The sequence below is a fragment of the Schistocerca gregaria genome, chromosome 4 (assembly GCF_023897955.1).
Source record: "Schistocerca gregaria isolate iqSchGreg1 chromosome 4, iqSchGreg1.2, whole genome shotgun sequence".
Taxonomy (NCBI): Eukaryota; Metazoa; Arthropoda; class Insecta; order Orthoptera; family Acrididae; genus Schistocerca; species Schistocerca gregaria.
This window is the reverse complement of record NC_064923.1, coordinates 753,742,987-753,761,915: the sequence shown is the minus strand read 5'-3', so window position 1 is coordinate 753,761,915 and position 18,929 is coordinate 753,742,987. Positions and strand designations below refer to the sequence as shown.

At 40.3% G+C, this 18,929-nt stretch overlaps 1 protein-coding gene across 11 annotated transcripts in view; it reads left to right on the top strand.

Moving 5' to 3' along the window:
• The window catches only part of LOC126365782 (titin), a 523,502-nt gene that overhangs the window by 366,507 nt on the left and 138,066 nt on the right, over positions 1 to 18,929 (top strand). The gene's annotated exons all lie outside the window — the stretch shown is intronic.

The window sequence follows — 18,929 nt, the reverse complement described above, 5'->3', positions numbered from 1 at the left end:
TACTTTTCAACGAAAGTGGTGCTGGTGGAATGATCAAAGCATGTGGCTGTCAAACAGGATTCCTATAGTTGATACCTACATGTATTCTACAGTTTTTCTGTTTCATATGAATTTTTCTCTGCATTGAACAATGGAAACTCCAGGGTAGAATATCAACAATATAAGGAAAAGGATAGTTTGCTACTCACCATTAAGATGACATATTTCTGTCTGCACTGTCAGAGATGGTGGTCATAAGTGTGTGAGGTGTTCTTGCTTGTGTGAATGAATGTGTGTGTGTTTCCTTTTCTGAAGAAGTCTTTGGCCAAAAGCTTAATGTGTAACAGTCTTTTTATTGTGCCTAACTGCAACTCAATGTGTCATCTTTATGTTGAATAGCAATCTATTTGTTTCCTTATACTGTTTCTCCGTATTAAAATCGGTTAGAATAGAATAGAAATTTATTGTCTCATAATATATAGTTTCAAGTTATTGACGTAATGTGCAGGAGATTTGTCAAAACACAAAACTTGGTTTACAGTTTTTCTTAAAAATATCATTAATGTAATATAAGGTGATTGTTTAAAAAAAAATAACAAACTTTAATCCTAAGTAGTTGTTCTCTCTTTCTCAAATATTCAGATTGTGCTTATGAGCCTGTGGGGATCGAGATATTACATACGGTAATATCGAACCCAACATTAAGTATTCACTAGTTTATAATGAATTAACTGTATTTTGATCGTGTCAGTACAAACACATCCACTCGAATACAGAGTTCGGAACACACTGAGATCAGCAGTTTTCAAAGAAGTTTATTCTTACAGATGAGGTGGTCGACTCTTGCAGTCGATAGCCGCCACAGAGCCCCCGCCGGTAGTGCGGAGAACGGTAAGGATGATGAGAGGCGTGTGTGCACCCGGCCGGCTGACGGCGCAGGTGCACGTGACTGATCATATCGTGACAGGTGCTATAGCGCGAGGCGCGATCGGACCGTTTCTCGACGTATCGGTAGGCGGCAACGGACAGAAGGAGGCGCAGAAGGTGTCCACAGGTTCACCGTGCCATGCTGCTAATGGCACGGTGGAAGCAGAAGGTGGCGGCATGTCAGTGGGGAGAACATCGTCGTGCCAAGGCCGTGCAGCGCAGCAGGGTTTTGATCCAATCAAAAGTGCGGAGTTCGTTGACGATGCAATGCGATGTATTGCCAAAGTATTTGCCGGTGAGCGCCACGGTCAGTGCAACGTGTCCCGTAACAGTTTGTTATTGGCCGTATGAAATAAAGGAGCAAGCATGCTGTGGCTTAACAGGTTGCGTGAGATATGCCGGATGAGCAACACTCGTGGTAATGATGGAGTTATAGAGGTGCTAGATGACGCAGCAGGGGAGAAAAGAGCAAGCTGCACATAACTGACCTTGACAGTGGATGACTTCGATGTAGATGGAAGCACCACTGCAGGGTCCGTGGACAGTGAGTGTGTTACAGTGGTAGATGGCAGGATGTTCCAAGCTGAGTTGATAGTGTCAGTGTTTTGATGTGCGAAACAGCCGTGATCGAAGGTTGGGGGGCGTGGCCATGAGCCCTGTGCACGAGGTATGGCGCCGGCGAGAGGTGGCGGAAGGCGGACGTGGTCAGCGAAACCGTGGTCGGAGCAGGAAGGCGATGAGACGTAATGTGAACGTGAAGAAGTCGAATTGGCGGATGAACTACTAGTCCGTGGCAGACAGGCGACACAGTTCGATGGAACTGGAGCTGCTTGTGTGCTGTCGCTGTCGGCGCTGCAGTCGCTGTCGGTGCTGCAGTCGAGTCGTAAGGCTGCAAGCTGCTCGAGCGAAACTGCTGGACAGTTGTGTGTCAGAGCGGAAAGATGCTCACTCGTGGAAGCAGAAACGGCAGATGTGATGGTCTACATTGCAGAGGTAGTGAAGAGGGCGGCAAAGCAAGTGGCACTGGAATGCGGCTGGTTATGCCGTGGCACAGAAACAAAGTGCCTGGAACTACTGAGGAAAGGTGGCAGCAGCGAAAATAAGTTGCTTGTATCACATCAGTAACGTAGAATTTCCACTTGAGGTGGCGTGATGATGACAGTTGTGACATCTGGGACATAAATCCATGTAGCATGATTGTCAGGGTATTAGTTGTAGCTGGTAGTAAAGGCAAAGGATCGTCAGCAGTCGGAGGTGGAACAGTGACAGGAGCATCTCATTGCATGTCGTGCTCTGTCGGTATCAGCTGCACTATGTGTAACTGATCTTGTACCAACAAGTTGTATTGTGCAATTTCTTCATGTAGCTGTTGCAGTTGTTCAGGCAAAAATGTATGTCGTGAAGCAGTCTGCTGTGTATTACTGAATAAGATGGGGTCGAAATCAGAATCTGTCTCTATCAAAGGGTAACCTGGCGTACAAGACGAGGATGGTGGCACAGTATTGACGTAACAGTTCGAGTGGAAGAGATCATGTGTGCAATTGCGAATGTGAAACTCAGTACTCGGTGACAGCGGAGTGAGAACACGTTCACTGCTATATGGAGCATTGATACGGCTGAAAACGTCTTCTGGGGTGGGTGAACAAGTTGCAGGCGCAATTGAGTAGTGAATGGCCGGGCGGTAAGCATGTGTAGTGTCGATGAGTTGTTGACAAGATGCGGGTGTAGTAGCCGTGGTGGGATCGTACGTCGCGCAGCTGTTTGTTTTGACTTGGTCGAGGTCAGTGAGCCACCAGCCAGCGGCTGTGACATTACTGTCGGTAGCGGTTGTGCAGAGTCGGTGCGGCTTGGGTGCTGCGTAGAGGGAGGTGTGGCACGTCCAGTGTTGCACTGAGAAACAGCTGTCATTGTCATTGGTGTAATTGGTGCATTGTCATTGGTGTAATTGGTGCATTGTTGTTGATCGGTAGGATGTCCTTGATGAAATTGTTGGTGACAGGTGCTGAATTAAAGCGGCTTTCGCTCTGGTGTATTTGTCACTCAAACTGTCACAGATAATGTCCATAATTATATAATGATAGTCTTTTAGGTGCCTGAAGAGTACGAGGCATTTTTCACTTTCGTTGGTGATGCCATAAGAGGAGAATATATACTCGAAGGCCATGAACCTTATTGGAAGTTGGTCCAAGAGAAATTTTGGTAGTTGATTGCTGCAAATGAGGGACAAGCACGGAGAAGCGGCAGAAAAGTTGGTGTGAACATTTCAACTCTGGAAGACGGCCTGCGCGGAAACTGGATTGAACGGGGGATAGAAGATGCGGTAGCCATGACGGGCATTTGTGAATTCGACGAGACATGTGATTTAACCATAGTTCGGAGTTTGTGCGAACTGGGATTTGCAACATAGTCCCAGTTTGTTGCAGTCCATTGTTTGGCATGATTTTCCGATGTCAAAGCAATGCACAAAGTTAATTCATTACACAAAAGCATGTCAAAATTGTCCAAATTAATCGGCGAAGGAGCACTGCACTGTCTGGAAGTGAAATTACCAACGCGTTGAGCGGGTTTCGACATACGACGCGTGCACCTCAGTCACATTGTCAATGTGTGAGAAGGTGATGAAAGTTACCAAAAAGCACGATGCACACAAGAGTTGGGAATTTACACACTAATTACACTTCCTGTACACTGCATCCAGGTGTGGTGTGATGCAAAGTCGATGGACGTAGAAATCTGAGAAAGGGTTGCTGCATTGTTTGTCCATGGTGATGTTCCAGTACACATTTCTGGCGTTGTAAGTGGTGTTTGTGAGCGTCGGGGTCACCAGTGTAGGGATTGAGATATTACATACGGAAATATCGAACCCAACATTAAGTATTCGCTTGTTTATAATGAATTAACTTTATTTTGATCATGTCAGTACCAACACATCCACTCGAATACAGAGTTCAGAACACACTGAGATCAACAATTTTTAAAGAAGTTCGTTCTTAAAGATGAGGCGGTCGACACTTGCAGTCGATAACCCCCACAATCCCCTCAGTTGAATAGTAACATTTCTGCACTTGTTTGTAATATAAGATTTTTCCAGTGATTCTAAAATAATATAGAGAAATTCTTTTCCAAACGATGGGTAGGCAACATAAAATTATTTTGATTCCCGGTGTTGGAATCATGTTTAAAAATTGGTTTACTGTAAATAACTCAGGTTCACTGTATGTGTGTGTGTGTGTGTGTGTGTATGTGTGTGTGTGTGTGTGTGTGTTGGTGGGGGGGGAAGAGATCACTTTGTATATGTACAGTCAGGGAACACTAAATATAGTTCGATTTTTTAGAAACTGGTGATATCATTTTCTTCACCTAACATTCTGCTTACTTCTGGCCAAGGCATGTAGTTGGATCCGCCCTAAAATATAATTCTGAACTTTATTACTGATTTGAAGTAGCTGTGATACACTGCTTTCCTTATGTTCATGCCAGTAGCATTGTGTAATATCATCAAAGCAAATCCTAAGCTATTTAATTTATTTCTGAGTTACTGTATATGCCCTATGATGATCCCGGTGCATTCCTAATAATTTCACACAGTTAACTTCCTGCAAATTCTAGTTTTTGTGGTCTATTCAAATGTAATTTAACTTTGCTTATTTTGCTTGGAGCTGCATTAACTGAGTTTTTTATTATTTTTTATTTTCTTTTTTTAATTTTTTTTAACCATTTATTATTGAACCAGTTACCCAATTTTTCTAAGGTATGATGACAGTTTGAGGAATTTGGTCAGTACTGTTAGTTTCAATGATTACAGATGTATCATCTGCAAATAAAACTGAGTGATCATCAACATGAAGCAATAGATAATGTTTATATGAAATGGTTTTCAATTCTGAAGCACGATTTCCTCTCTCTGATGTTATAGTCACTCTTTGTCTTCATTTGGTTGCATAGGGCTCCTAATTCCATAGTTTTGCAGTTTAAAAACTAGCAAGTAGTGGTTCACACTACCAAAGCCCTTTGATAGGTCACAAAAAATTCCTTTTGCATGCAAAGAGTTGTCTGCGAGTGGGTTGATAGCAAGTATGAAACACATACTGACTTCTTGAAATTATATTAAGTTTTTGTATGATGTTTTGAATTTGTATTGTGATGAACTTTTCAAATATTTTTGATATTGATGGAAGAAGAGAGATTTATGATGCTTTCCCATAAGTTATTTAGTGCCTTTTTTGAATAGTGGTTTAATTCTTGTGTCCTTTGGAGTATCTGGAAAACAACGTTCTTCAAAGGACTGATTAACTGTTGTGGATAGTGGCTGCACAATTACTTCTGAGATTGCTTTTAACACTTTTGTTGGTATTCCATACGACGCTGCCGATGTTTAACTTTTTAGTGGTAGTATCACATTTTCTGTATAGTTGTGGTGAATGTACTGAAGAATTCTCCTTCAAACTGCCTAGTGCCAAAGAAGTTTACCTTCTCTGTGTGATTTTCTACATTAATGTTAAATTTTGATTACATTCAGGAAACAGTTCTGAAATACGAGGAGGACTTAACAACAATTTTGCTCCCATCATGATTTTGGAAATATCTTAGCCTCTAGCTGTAGCTTTGACCACTGACCATACTGTTATTTTGATTTGTTTCCATTATCGAAAATAAATGTGTTATTTGTGAGTTCTTTTGCTGGCTTTACAACTTTCTTAACAATATTTTTGTTATATAGGTGATATAATCAGGACTTTTATTGTGCATTAGTTCCCTGTGTAGCTGTTTTTTCTGTACTAGATGTTTATATTGCTTCTGTAACCAATTTTTCTTTATTTCTTAATTTTTGTGGTATACACACCGAGGTGACAAAAGCCATAGGATAGCGATATGCACATGTACAGAACATATAAAAAGGCAGTGCTTTTGTGGAGCTGTCATTTGTACTCAGGTGATTCTTCTGAAAAGGTTTCCTACACGATTATGGCCGCATGATGGGAATTAACAGACTTTGTATCTGGGAACGGTTGTCGGAACTTGATGCATGGCACATTCCCTTTTGGAAATCATTTGGGAATTCAGTATTCTGAGGTCCATAGTGTTAAGGGCATGCTAAGAATACCAAATTTCAGGCATTATCTCTCACCACAGACAACACGTTGGCTGATGGCCTTTATTTAACAACTGAGAGCAGTGGTGCGTGCATAGAGTCGTCAGTGCTAACATACAGGCAACAAGGCACGAAATAACAACAGAAATCAATGTGGGACTTACAAAAACTGTATCTGTTAGGACAGTGCAGCAGAACTTGGCGTTAATGGTCTACGGCAGCAGACGATGACGTGAGTGCCTTTGCTGACAGTGCGACACATCACCTGCAGAAAGTTGCACGGGTTCGAGACCGTGTCGGTGTTACTATAGATGACTGGAAAACTGGTCTGTTCACATGAGTCCTGATTTCAGTTGGTAAGAGCTAATGTTAGGGTTTGAGTGTAGTGCAGACCCCATAAAGTCACGGATCGTTGTCAAGAAGGCACTATGCAAGCTGATGGTGTCTTCATAATTGTGTGTGCTGTGTTATACAGGGAATGGACTGTTTCCTCTTGTATAACCGAATCAGTCATTGACAGGAACTGGTTATGTTTGGCTACTTGAAGACCGTATGCAGCCATTCATGGATTTCATGTTCCTGAACAAGGACGGAAACTTTACGCAAACAATCCTACTGGAGAATTGACAGTATGCCATATCACTGGGACAGAATTGTGTGCAGTTGGTTGGAAGAACACTCTGGACAGTTTGAGCAAATGATGTGGCCACCAAATTGCCTGACATGAATCTCATCAAACATGTATGGGACATAACAGGGATGTCAGTTTGTGCACGAAACCCTGCACCAGCACATCTATGGACGGCTGCAGAGGCAGCACGGCTCAGTGTGGTTGCAGGGGGCTTCCAGTGACTTGCTGAGTGTATCCCATGTCGAGTTGCCACACTATGCTAGGCAAAAGGAGGTCTGACACAACATTAGGAGGTATCCCATGACTCTTGCTATGTCAGTGTAGTAAGAGGGAAAGTTTCGTTAATAGTGTGCAGAAAGTTTTCCAAGAATATAGAAAACTTTTCAGAATTTTGAATACCATGTTCTATAGTCCAATCCACTTAATTTAATGTTTGGTGGAATAAATACATATTTTATATGCTGAACTGCCATTTGGTGAAGTTTCTTTGGAGCAAAGTCCTGTTTGTGTGTGTGTGTGTGTGTGTGTGTGTGTGTGTGTGTGTGTGTGTGTGTGTGTGACTCCATATTATACAGCGCACAATGGGCAGAAAGTTCTAAGTTGGAAAATCTTATTTGTCTCATGGTTAGTTAAAATACTATCTACACATGTTGCTGACTATTTGTTTACTCAAGTAAAATCAGTGGAAGTAACATTTAAACCTTTTTTTACTCATGTCAGTCAGTTTTGTTGAGCTGTTGGCTTCACTAGCTAAATCAATAGCTCCTTCTATTCCGTAGAAAAATTTATATTACACACTGCCAGAAAGGTAGTTCACCTGGAAAGATGACATTGAATTTGATCTAATGACAGCATATGCCACAGGGATAGTAGATGTAGCTTTAATGGTTTGACCATCATCCATCAATAGTGTAGTGGCCTAGCTACAAGAGCACTGTCTGTGTCTACCCTTTAATAGGTAATATTGACAGCCAGAAGGCTAAGTGTGGTGCAGACATGGGAAGCAAACAAGCAACTGTGCAATGGAGATGCACTCATGATTCCTACAGCCAACTGAGTGAGTTTGAAAGGGGTCAAATTGTGGCCAGATGAGTGCCAGGTTGGTCGTTTTTGAGAATTGCTACACGTGTTGGATGTGGATGTGGTGCGTCACTTGTGCAATGATGCTGAAATCAGTGGTCACATGAACATTCTCAACTTCTAGATGAGTTCTGACTGACCTTGCAGCACAGACACCTGCCAGGATTGTCTTTCTGTAAGGGCACCAGTAGCAGATCGTACAGCTACCAGAGCACAGATAAGAGGAATTGTGAGCCCAGACGTGTTAACACAAACTGTTGAAAACCGATTAGTAGCAATGTGACTACAGGTGCATCTGCCTCTGGCCCATCTTTCACTCACACCACAACATTGGCAGGCACAACTCAACTGTTGCTGTCAGAGGATCTTGGAACATGGAAGGAACACACGGTCTTCAGCGATAAAAGCAGATTGTGCCTGCACGCAAGTGATGGTCATTTGCATGTATGACGTAGACCTGGTGAGCACTGTCTTGTAGAGTACATTCGTAAAACACACACTGGCCCTACACTTTATAGTCTGTTGTGTGATAAGCTACAACTCTGATTCACCTTTTTTATTTCTGGACAGGCACTAACCAACGCTCAGTATGTGCAGGATGTTGTTAGACTCATTCTTTTGCTGTTATTGAAACAGGAATGTGATGTGTTGTTCCAATGTGATAATGTTCATACACACATACCCCATGAAACTCATCATGCTCTGCAAGACATGAAGCAACTTCCCTGGAGAGCGTGATCTCCAGACATGTCTCCAATGGAGTATGTGTCGGATATGATGGGACAAAAAGTGACTCGTGAAACTCGTCAGTCATTAATTCTTATAGAACTGTGTTTATATATTGAGCAGGCATGGCATAACGTATCTCAGGGTGGTATTTGTCATCTATAAGATCGACTGGATACCCGAGTCAGTGCTTGCATTGCCATCCATGGAGGCTACGCCACACTTAAATACAGCTGTTTTAGCGTGGGTCAATACGTGGTACCTCAGAACCGCTTATGCTATTTATCTACAAATGTGATCATTTCTTATACTCCATATGCATTGTTGCAACAGTAAATCTTCTGTGAAGTGGAAACCTCTAAAACAGTGTACTAATTTTTTTTATGGTGGTATAGTATATGTAAAAAGTGGTGGGTAGAAATTACTGACTCAGATCTGTATATTAAAAAAAGACCCTTAGAAATGTTCAGCACATGACCATATTTACAAATTAATTTGCAATTTGAATATAAAATGAGTGTCATTATTTCTGCATGTGGATTTCTATTCACAGATAACATTACAATATTTTATCCTAACTCTATGCAGCTGGTTTCAAATATACATTCTTCATTAAGAGAATTAAAATGTATCTCCCTTTATATTTCATTGACAATTCCACAAGTGTTCAGGATTGTCCTTGTGTTACATTACTCCTACAAAAACTGCTGGAAACATATTAATTTGCAAGGTTATTTAAGGTTTTAATATTGTCCTTTATAAGCCAATGTTCACTCATGCAAATAACTTCGGAATTTGCTCTTTCTGACAAAATGACTTGCAAACCCTTAAGTTTTAGTGAGAATAGTGGGGTTAATGAAGTACATTTGTCAGTAGAGAATCATAAAAAGATAGGTAAATAAATTTCTCTGTCAACTTGGACTGTTGTTGTTATTGTGATCTTCAGTTGGAAGACTGGTCTATGCAGCTCTCCACACTACTCCATCGTGTGCAGGCCTCATTACCTCCACGTAATCATTGCAACCTACATCCTTTTCTACCTGTTTAGTCTATTCATTTCTTGGTCTCCCTCTACAGTTTTAAGCTCCTGCTTCTCTCGCCAATTCTATTAAGTACCTCCTCACTCATTACATGATCTACACATCTAATTTACAGCATTCTTCTGTAGTGCCACATTTCAAAAGCTCCTCTTCTCTTCTTGTCTGAACTGTTTATCATCACTGTCTCACTTCCATACAAGGCAACACTCCAGGGACATTCTTTCAGCAAGACTTACTAACACTTAAATCTGTATTCAACATTAACAAATTTCTGTTCTTCAGAAACACTTTTCTTGCCATTGCCAGTCTACGTTTTATATCCTTTCTGCTTCAGCCATCATCAATTATTTTACTGCCCAATACAAAAATTTATCTACTACTTTCAGTTTCCCATTTCCTAATCCAATTCCCTCAGCTTGGTTGAATTTGATTACATTGCAATACCCATGTTTTGCATTTCTTGATGTTTATCTTACATCCTCTTTTCAAGACACTGTCCATTCTGCTCAACTGCTCTCCGAAGTCCTTTGCTGTCCCTGACAGAATTGCAATGTCATCATCAAACCTCAAAGATTTTATTTCTGCTCCTAGAATTTTAATACCTTCTCAAAGTTTTTTCTTTGGTTTCCTTTACTGCTTGCTCAATATACAAACTGAATAACAATGGAGATAGACTACAAAGTTATCTCACTCCCTTCTCAATCGCAGCTTCCCTTTTATACCCCTTGACTCATAATTGCTGTCTGATTCTTCTAAATTTCAGAGTGTGTTTTGCAGTCAGCATTGTCAAAAGCTTTCTTGAAATCTACATAACCTATAAATTTACCTTCTAAGATAAGTGGTATGGTCAGTATCGTTTCATGCATTCCTACATTTCTCCAGAAGCCAAACTGATATTCCCTGAGGGTACCTTGTACCAGTTTTTCAATTCTTCTGTAAATCATTCATGTTAGTATTTCGCAACTGTGACTGATTAAACTGATAGTTTGAGAATTTTCACATCTTTCAGCACCTTCTGTCTTTGGAACTGGAATTGTTTATCAGTAATTCTGACGGAATGTTATCTCCACCAGGGGCCTTGTTTTGACTTAGGTCTCTCAATGCTCTCTCTCAGATTCTTCTCAGATTGTCATATCTCTCGTCACATCTTCATCTATGTTCTCTTCTTTTTTTTATAATATTGCATTCAACATCATTTCTTCTGTACATCCCTTCCATATACTGTCTCTCTTTTTCAGCTTTCCATTCTTTGCTTAGGGCTGGTTTTCCATATGAGGATATACATACAACCACTTTTCTTTTCTCCAAATGTCTCCTTAATTATCCTATAGGCAATATCTTTCTTTCCCCTAGTTCTATATGCTTCTGTATCCTTACATTTGTCCTTTGACCATTCCTGCATAGCTATCTGCATTTCCTGCCAATCTCATTGTTTACATTTTTGTATTCACTCTCATCTGTTTCATTTGCTGCATTTTTATATTTTCCCATGCCATCAGTTAAATCCACTATCTCATACAGTATTCAAGGACTTCTACTAGCCCTTGTCTTTTTATCTATTTGATCCTCTGCTGTCTTTAGTATTTCATCCCTCAGAGCTACCCATTTGACTTCTCCTGTATTCCTTGCCTCTGTTTCAGTCACTCATTGCCTAATTCTCTCTCTGAAACTCTCAATAACCACTGATTCTTTCAACTCATTCAGGTCTTATTTCCTTATTTTCCTACCTTTTTACAAGTTTTCAGTTTTAATCTACTATTCATAACCAATAAGTTGTGGTCAGAGTCCACATCTACCCCTGGAAATACCTTGCAGATTAAAATCTGATTCCAAAATCTCTGTCTTAACAAAACTTAATTGATCAAAACCATCCATTGTCCTCAGATCTCTTATACATATGTGACCTTCTTTCATGGTTCTTTATACCAACCATCATTGATCAACATCTCCAACCAACTGCCTATAATCTAGCCTCCCACGTTAAGAATAACTTTACCGACTCTCCACCATCCCCACCCCTTTCCCTCCTAGATCGCTACTCATCACTGTTGACACCACCTCCTCGTTCACCAACTCCCCTTATGCCCATGATCTTACTGCTATTGAACACTACCTTTCCCAACATCCTTCAGGTTCCAAAACCTGCCACCTCATTCCTCATATACCTCATTAATATGTCACAACTACTTCTCCTCTGAAGAGAAGGCAAGAGACAGTTCCATAGCACAGCCATGGGCACCTGCATTGCACTCTCCTATGCCATCCTGCTTATGGGCCATCTAGAGCAGACCTTCCTGGCTTCCCAAAACGCCAAATTCCTGCTTTGGTTAAGGTTCACTGCTGATATCTTCGTGATCTGGACTAATGGCCAAGACATTCTATCTTCATCCCTTTACAACCTCAACACCATTTCTCCTGTCTGCTTCAGATGGCCCTCCTCAGCCCAGCCTGCCACCTTGCTGGGCATTGACCTTCTCCTGTCTGGCACATTAAACCCACCAACCATGGACAATACATACATTTCGACAGCTGTCATCCCTTGAACATTAAAAAATCCCTTCTATGCAGCCTGAATACCCAGGGACAGTGTCTCAGCAGTGAAAGAACTCTGTTTCCCGTATGTTGTGGATCTCACCAAGGCCTTCACAGACTAGCATTAACCTCCAGACCTAGACTGCAAACAAATCTCCTATACCATTTCCCCTCAGAATCCCAATCCTCCCACTGCCCTCAAGGGCCACCTTCATCAACACCACCATGGGATGGAACTAGTGAACCACATTCTTTGCCATGGCTTTGATTACCTATCATTATAAGAGACATCCTACCTGAGATCCTTCCCATCCCTCCTAAAGTGGTGTTCCATCTCCCACCCAACTTCCACAACATCCTAGTCCATCCTCATGCCACTCCCAATCCTAACCCCTTGCCACAAGGACCATTTTCCTTTGGAAGACCAAGATGCAAAACCTGCCCAATCTGCTCACCCAGCACTTCCTATTCCAGTTCTGTCACAGTCTTATCATACCCCATCGAAGACTGGACCACCTGTGAAAGCAGCCATGTCATATACCAGCTCTGCTGCAATCATTGCACAGCTTTTTATGTTGGTATGACTACCAGCCAGCTGTCCACCAGGATGAATGGCCACCACCAAACTGGCCAAGAGTAAAGTAGACCACCCACAGCATGCAGCTGAATATAACATGCTTGATTTCAATGGCTGCTTCACTGTGCAGGCTATATGGATTCTTTCCTTTACCATCAGCTTTTCTGCACTGGGCAGATGGGGCTAATCCTATTACAACCCATTCTCCTCTCCTGAAATTATTCCAGTCTTAACGAACAGTAACATACCATTCCTACACCCTCCACCCAACAGTTTCCAGCCCATCTGTCCTATCACCTCTGACCTATTCTTATCTCACACCCTCTTTTTGTGCCACTCTCTGTCAACAAACCTGACCGTCTTTCTGCACTCCTCTCCTGTTTTGCTCCTTTTCCCCCACCCCCCTCTCTCACAGTCTCCTGATCTGTGCCTGTTGGTAATTTAGTCTGTGCACGCACTGAGAGACAGCACTCCTCTCTCTGCCACCTGTACACTGCTATCCCCTGCTGCCCCCCCCTCCCCTGTCCAGATAGCTGCTTCCATTCCATGTGACAATTGCATTCTGGTCTGAGCTGCTGGAGTTGGTGTGCAATATGGTTATTTCTGTGGGAATGAATGATTTATTTTATTTATTTATTTATTTATTTAGCATCCAATAGATCACATTTGTGATATAGTATTTGTCATTTGATTACACGTAACACATAACAACACATACACAGAATAAATGGACAAACATATACAAACAGCAAAACAAATTACATACACATAGTACCTAAGTAGTGTACAATAACTTATTACACAAAAACAAAAGTACGTGCTCATGATAAACAATTATAGATCATGAACTACACCTTATACACAAAACGTATTACGGATATTTAACAGATTTTTCATAAGTACCATAATTACAAAGTTGAAAATATAATTAAATTAGTTTGAATTTTTTAAAAATAAGTACAGATTTCAATCCACAGTCTGAGACAGGTATTCATTTACACTGTAGTAGCATTTTTCCATCAAGTATTTTTTTACTTCACACTTGAAATTATTTTTGCCTTTCAATTCTTTAATTTGAGAGGGAAGTGCATTTAAAAGTTTTAGTCCTAAGTTGTTAACATGTTTCTGACTTCTAGTTTTTGCTACATAGGGAATGTGGAAGTCTTTACAATGCCTTGTATTGTGATCACGGTAGCTCGAGTTGGTCTGGAGATCGCAGTTATTTTTACTGATCATATCCAGGCATTTAAAAATATATATCGATGGTATTGTCAGTATGGCTCAAATGGCTCTGAGCACTATGTGACTCAACTGCTGTGGTCATTAGTCCCCTAGAACTTAGAACTACTTAAACCTAACTAACATAAGGACATCACACACATCCATGCCCAAGGCAGGATTCGAACCTGCGACCGTAGCAGTCGCACGGTTCCAGACTGCGCGCCTAGAACTGCGAGACCACCGCGGCCGGCTATTGTCAGTATCTTTAGTTGTCTGAGTAAGGGTCTACAGTGAGTTTGTGGTGGGCTATGTGTCATGATATGAATAGCTCTTTTTGCATAATAAAAATGTCATTTAGTCTTGACCTGGTTTTTCCGCAAAAACTTTTGCAGTAGCTTGCAACTGATTGGAAATAACTAAAGTACACCACTCTAATACATTATTTGCTACATACCTTGGATATTATTCTTAAGGCAAAACATGCTGATGTGTATTTCTCTATCTTTTCCTGATGAAGGCTGAGGCCAAAAGCTAATGAGTAAATATCTTTTTAATTGTGCCTTTCTGCAACTTAATGTTTCATCTTTACTGTAAGCAGCAATCTATCTTTTCCTTGCTTTATTGACATAACATCCTGGAGTTTCCATTGTTTGATTAAGTCACTGTGTTCAATAACTAGTAAGTGCCTCAAAATGTTCTCGCACAGAAAGTTCTGAGACCGAGTAATTGAGCCATGTTGGACCAAAGAAGACAATGCTTGAATAAATAAATCACCAGAGTGGTGTTAAATCGAAAGAACTGCACCAGGCTAGAGCCACAATAGGAATTGGGTTCTGTGAAGTTGGGAAAATAATGGTGGAATGATCGTTGAAGAATTTTTGTTGAAGACTCTGTGTCCTAGAATGACTTAGGCAAATAATGAGGGAGGAAATTTTTGCCAATGTCACCAGTGCATCAGCCAGCCAAATGTTGGCCCCTGGGCTGTTGCAAGTCAGTAGTCCTTTAAAGACTAATTCTGTCAATATTTTCATCTGATTTTAAATATGGGGTTCATTCTAAAAATAAAGAATATTTGTTTCTGTGAACATTTTTATTCAAGATAATGAAAGAAAACTTTTTTATGACACGTGTTGATATCTTAGCTATTCATTTCATGCAGTCATCATACAAATTCAAAATTTTCTCATAATGTCTATATGCTTTCCTATGCCTTCTGCATATTTGGTTGCCACCAAGATGTTGAACCAATCACCTGCTGTCCTCAGTCAGTTGATTGTCATTTCAATAGTGCTTTCCACTCAAAAGCTCTAACTGTTTGGAAACAAGATGGTAATCATTTGAAAACAAGTTTGGTGGATATTTGATAACATACTGTGTAAATTGCCAAAGCAAATCCTTCATTAATACAACAGAATGTTGGCAAGCATTATTGTGAAGAAGCGTAATGCCAGTAGACAACAATCCATGCTGTTTGTTTTGAGTAGCACAATGTTGAAGTGTGTGACATTAGGCTACTGCATTTATGGTCTCTTTTCTAGGCATAAGGTTGATGAGTGAGATGCCCCATCTATCACTAAACACTCTGGCCTTAACATTTTTGTGGTGTTCTGTTTGTTTTTTCTTTCCCTTTTTTTGGGGGGGGGGGGGGGGGATGAGGTATCATGAATTCATGAATGATGCCTTTCCAGCAACTAATGCCCCCCTTTTTTTTTTTAAGATAGTCAAGTCCCATCGCCATATAACAGTGTGGTTTTAAGACCTCTTACCTTTATTGTCACACTAAAAGACACTGCAACTCCCATTCATTGTTTTTTGTGTTCATCTGCCAAAAGATGAGGAACCCATCTGGCACACACTTTTCTATAGCCCAAATCATCTAACAGCTTTTAAGAAATGACTGTGAAATTTTTGGAAAGCACAGGCTCAGTCCCTAAATAGTGAAATGTCTATCTTGTTGAATTTCTTCTTCAAGACTTCATCTTTGTTTCTCAATCACAACTGAAGGGTCGCCTGGTCATTCTTCGTTATGAATATTAAATTGTCTGGCATCAAACATGATCCACCAGTCTGTAACTGAAGCTTTGTTCATCAAATGTTTCATAAACTAATTTATGTGCCTGTAAATTTTAATAGGATGAACTTGCTTTTGCATCAGAAACTGTGTTACACTACAAACCTCACACTTGATGGATTGTCAATTTTGTCACACATTTTAAAATCATGCAGCTATTAGGAAGGTCTATGACACAGTGGTAGGGGTGGGGGAGAATTACAGGTTGTCACATCCAAACATTCTTTACTTTTAAAATGACCTTTCTAATCAAGGAAAATGAGATGCACACTGAAAATATTTCAGCAGTTGATAAAATGTAAAATCTGATGTACTGATATGACAGATACTTGTTTGTAGGTGGCTGTGTATTTAAAAATCAGACTTTTCTTCCATGAGGAATTTACTAGTACAAGTGAACGCAACTAATTTATCTGGTTGCAGTGTTGGAGAAGCATAAAATAAATTGTTGTAAACAAGAATCAGATTATACATTCTGTGCAAAAGCAAAGGGATCTTAGAGATTCATGAACAAACACTATGTCTTGGTGACACTAAGTATACTAAGCTGTGCTGGATCAAGTATGAAATGTGTTACATAACTAGTTTACCAGTGCATAACCACAGAATGTTCTTGAAAGAGCCTGTATGGCCAGAAGTCATGGATATAGAAGTTCTAAATGTGAGTTGATTGTCTTTGGTACAGTAGTTAAATGAAAGGGAAGGAGAATGAGATGATGAACACAACAGAGTAGTATTATATGTGGGTAGGTCATTTGCAGATTAGACATTAACCATAGTTGGCGGGAGGTGGGTCAGCAATTGAATGTTGTTTGTAGCATGATTTTACAATAGTGGAGAAGATTGCTGAGAGAGGAAATGGCAGTAATGGCAAGGTTTACCAAGTGTCATGACCTAGCACCAGGATCATTACCTCACCTGATATCTATATGTATACTCTGAAAGCCATCATATGGTGTGTCAGTGAGTGTACGCCTGGTGCCACTGTCTGATCCCTCATTCTCTGTTCCATTCACAAATAGTGCATGGGAAGAACATCTCTCGATAACCTTCCAATTGAGCTCAAATTGCTTCAATTTTCTCTTCACAATCATTTTACGAGACATGTGGAGGAAGTAATACATTTCCCAACTCTGTTTGCTCTCAGAATTTCAACAGTAACCCTCTCCATGATACACTGTGCCTCTCTCATAGCGACTGCCACTGGAGGATGCTGAGTGTCTTCTTAACACTTTCACACCAATCAAACAATCTGTGACCAAATGCACTGCTCATCATTGGATCTTCTCTATCTCTTCCATTAATCCAGCCTGTAAAGGCCCCAGAATGGTGAGCAATACTCGAGAATCATTCAAACAAGTGTTCTGTAAATCACTTCTTTGGTGGGAATATTACATTCCCTTGGCATTCTTCTAACAAATCTCAGCCTGACATTTCCTTAAATGCCCAAAGATGTCCAGCAAGCACAACAGATGTCCAGGTGCGAGAGTTTGATCCATCCCTAGATTATACGTGTTCCACAAGATCGTGTCTGCTTGGAGAGCTTGCCTGTGTACTCAGCAGCATGCTAAATGCATTTTCAACACACAAAGAAGAAATGTGGTGCCATACCCATCAATCATTGGGTAGTATCCTATGCAAAAATGAGTTGTTAAAGAATGATTCTCACATTCTGTTCATCTGTCCTTGAGGAAACATTTATTGGCACACATGTTTCTATCATGACACCTCATAGACAGTATCACTGTATGCCATATCCATGCCTTGAAATATAATGATAGGCTTATAATGTGTCCGGAAGAAGGTGGCATTGTGTTCTCATTTGGGATAGCACAATACTAAGAACATGTATCTCACTGGATGTTGCCTTGCAGTATTGTGATTGCTGTGCCTTTTGTGTGTCGCATATGAAGCTATGTTTCATCTGCTGAATGGTAATGGCTGGCTATGCCTTTTCTCTGTCACATATGAAGCTATGTTTCATCTGGTGAATGGTAATGGCTTATCTGTTGGATAAGTACATGCAGTATGAGCACATATCTTATATGTAGGGTGTTCATCTCACTGTCCAGATTTGAATCAGTTTCAACAAGTTAGGTATGGGGCTCTCTAGAATAAAGGTCTGCAACCCTAACACATCTCTATGCAGTGGCACTAATCCTCATAGTGTATCTGACCATCAGTGAAATGCAGCACAACAGACATAACTGGGTGGTCTGATCTATGGCGTAGGAAGCCATTGTGCATCATCTTCTCATGCTGTTTTTTGGCATCACATTTATTAATGTACCATACATAACTGATGGAGGGACAGTGCTCCTCATATCTGTATCACTGTGTCACAAGTTGATATGATACCAGGCACCCTTTCGAGTCTGCACATTATACTTGTTCCTCATGTTATGTCATGAAAATCACAGATCCCTTATCTTATGACAATGAATGTAGCAAATAGATAAATTTCAGTACATGTCAAATTCAGATTATGGAAAGAGAAAGTGAAATAAAACAGTAAGACTAATAAAGAACTAAGGAAAAAAACTATCTTTACAGAAATACTATATTATTGCATGAAAGTGCAAGTTCAAGCCATCTCATTCCATCCTTATTAATGATAAATTTATTTTAGAGTAGTTTGTATCCAAGAGTTTCAAAATTACTTGCTCTTTGATAACATCTCTTCATTAGATCACATTACATTTCGATTATATAGTACATAGTAATGGTTTTCAGTTCTCGTAAGTCCAGTAAGATCTCTTATGTGTGTTCCCCCTAAATGTAGTCACAAAAATAAGTAAATTCCTTCATGAAAATGCCAGGACAGTCTTTTCCAAGTCCATCGCAAGTTCTCCTTTCCATCACTGTGAGCTAGTGATCTGTCGCCAGCAGGCTCAGTGTTGATGGGTAATTAAACTATAAAGTTTCTTCATTGTAAAAATAAATATGTAGCTTTTAATCCTGTAACAGAAGAATACCAGTAAAACATTTTTATTAAATATTCCTACTGGAATCAAATAAAAATATTACAGATAATTCTGATTATAATTTTTAAG